Raw genomic sequence first — 3,182 nt, forward strand, 5'->3', positions numbered from 1 at the left:
TTGATACCATTAAGGGTCTTCAGCCTATAGTCAGTGTAAAATAGCATATTCACAGAATACAGTACAAGGTTCTTCTTTATTTTATCTCGCCTCATTTTGCACTGTTCTCCTTTCTTTCCCCAGCTCTCCCAGACCTGCTTCACTTTCTCAGAACTCACCTGCTCCCATCCGAGGGCCTTTGCACTATCTGTGCCTCTGCCTCGCAGGTCTTTATTTTGGATCTTAGCTCTCATGTAATCGCCCTCAGCAAGGTGATTCCAGGAACTACTGGATGAGAATCCATATTTCAAATGATTTTTTTACTTGTTTCAATGGCAAGACATCTCATATCTGATGAAAATTGCCACTGTTTTGTTTTTTTTTTTTTTTTTTTAGTCAGATGACATGATTGGCAAAGAACCCCTCCTCACAGCAGAAGAGGAGTTAGTTTTGCCGTTTCCTTGTTGCTTGTATTATTAGCACTGTCTTCAATCTCCAACAGTCTTCTTAAACTACTTTCCTATTTTGGGAGGATTAGAGACATTATGTTTCGGTAATCTGAACCCTGTGGTCATCATAAACTGAAAGTGATCAAAGGAATGACAGTTCCATTGTCAACCTCTGGAAATCTCATATATTCAACATGACAAGTGGCACCTGATCTGTGGACCTAGTGAGGATGCCATTAATTGCACTTAAATTATTAGTTATGCTCATTGTTTCTTTTTTGTTATAAAAATCAACATAACTGTTAACATGTTCTCGTATCTCACAAGCTATCTTATACTTCCTGTGATTGATATGAGGACGTATCCAGCCGTGTAGCATGAAAAAATAGTATTAATAATTGCTGGATACTTTCCAGATAGCCCTGTATATACCACTTAAAAATTAAATATATAATATGTAAAGATATAAAATTTAACAAATGTATGAAAAAGAACAAATGTTAAGCTTTTCCCTTTTGAACCCAGTTATAATACATTAATGAAGAGGAGCCTTGTGGAAGGTAAATAAACATGGAATTTGACACTGGGTAGATTACAGTCTTAGTGACTTCACTCTGGGTCTTTCAGAACAAAATTTAAAACAGAGGCCAAATAAAAGTGCCCCTACTTCTGTTTTTGAAATAACCACAAGGGGAAATAAAGTCTCTGACACCATTTTTAGGAGGCCAGAATTTATCACAATAAGTAGAATCTTAAAGCTCAGCCCTCCGCTGTTTGAGCCTGCTAGTGTGCTCACTGCTTCCTGCTCTATGACTCAGCGTTCCCCTTTGCTGGTCTTGTGTTCTAATCTCACTGTTGGAGGTAGGGGTTAGGGAGGGAGAGAAGGAGAATGAGAGGGAAAGAGAAGGAGGAGGAAGAGGAAGAGGAAAGGAGAGGAGGAAAGAGGGAGAGAGGACAGTGGGAAAGAGATGCTCCTAGTGAAATCCTAAAGAATGTATTCCTTCCTTCCTGCTCCATTCTGGGTCTCAAACTAAGATCTTTCTAAGAATCACCTGATGCAATCACTCCGGGTGGGAATTTAAGCAGCAAGTAAGTCAGTTTTAAATGAGGAAAGGGAGAGGACTCCTTGGTCATCCTTATACTCACCACGCTGGGGTGTTCCTACTCTACGTCTAAGAAAATCTATCCTTGTAGACAAGAAGAGGCATTCTGAGCTGTGCATTCCCAGTAAACATTAGTTCAGAAAAGGGGTATGGTATTCTACAGAGGAAAGGAGGGATCTTGCTGGAGAGGCAAGACTGAGAAATTGCACCTGTCCCAAAGTGCTTTCAAAGGTCCAAAGAGAATGACTTTCACACTGTCCTTAGAGGTTGCTGTGCACGTATTAGGTGAGGTTATGCCATGTGCCCATGTAGAGTCTTTTGTGCTACTTCTGATAACAAACTTCTTGGATGGGATTTACATCAGATGTCATCCATTAAATTCCATATTCTAGTGGTTCATATGTCAGCAAAATGTCACTGTAATCTAATTTATGTAAGGTCTCTTTCTCTCAAAAAAGCATGTCATTTAGTTTTACAAATTGCCCATCATGTTTTTCTCAATAGCCTCAGGGCCCCAGAAAATGGTGAATACTAAAATTGAAATCTTGGCATTGGCTTAAGCTATTTGATCATATTTTTTACTCTGAAAACTTCTGGAAAACTTTTCATTTCAAGGATTTCTTAAATTGCAAAAATGTCTGATGGACAGGTTTCAATATGTTATTTTTCTGCATGTGAAAACCAGCAAAGTGAATCATAAGTAACAATCCTAACCAAAAATATGTTCTTACCCCAAAGTTGAAAAAAAATTTTTAAGAGCTATGATAGAAATTTAAAAAATACTAGGCTATGAGAATATTAATGTAGCATAAAACATATATGTGTCCATAGATGGGAACAGACATCTTAGGTAGTTTTTAACTGAGCATAATTCATCTTTTCTGAGTCTATTAATCTGACTTGGCTAAACAATGTGTAAATAGCACCATGATTCTGGATTCAATTCAGGATTGCAGGTAGAGGGAGAGGGCTAGAGAAAGGAATTATGAATTTTATTTCCATCCACACGAATTGTCTCAATAGGGCCTCATACTGTGTGAACAAGAGACAGACATGAGATTGCTGGTTCTTTTGGAAAATATTCCCACTGTGAAGAAAACACTGCATTACTCTCGCAGCTTGGAGGAAGGCCCTGGGTCTCTCCCTCTGAACAAAGTGCAGTTTTATCATGAAGGCTTGTGAGGGAAATGTCAGGAAGAGTCCACAAGGTTCGTCAGTGTGGGAATTCTGCAACTTGGATGTGAGAACACTGTCTACATTTCTCACTCCATTTCATTTTTTAAATTGAAAAACAAACAAACCATTAGCCTTGAAAGTAATGGGAACTTTTAGTGAATTTGTATATACAAATGAACAAATGCAACTGGTACCTACCTAAAGCTAATTTTTGGGTCTTGCTTGGTCACCCAGGCTGGAGTGGTATAGTAGCATGACCATAGCTCACTGTAACCTCCAACTCCTGGGCTCAAGTGATCCTCATGCACCTCAGCCTCCCAAGTAGCAGGGTTACTAGAATGAGCCACTCTGCTTGGCTGAATACATATTATTAAACCGACATAATTTTAGTTTGAAAGTGTCTCATGGTTTTTTGAACCTGAAAGGTGATGGGTTTATGTCTCTAGACTCATTCATTCGTGTTCCATATGTTCAA

This window comes from Otolemur garnettii, unplaced genomic scaffold (genome assembly GCF_000181295.1).
Source record: "Otolemur garnettii isolate 467f Iridium unplaced genomic scaffold, OtoGar3 scaffold00111, whole genome shotgun sequence".
Lineage (NCBI taxonomy): Eukaryota > Metazoa > Chordata > Mammalia > Primates > Galagidae > Otolemur > Otolemur garnettii.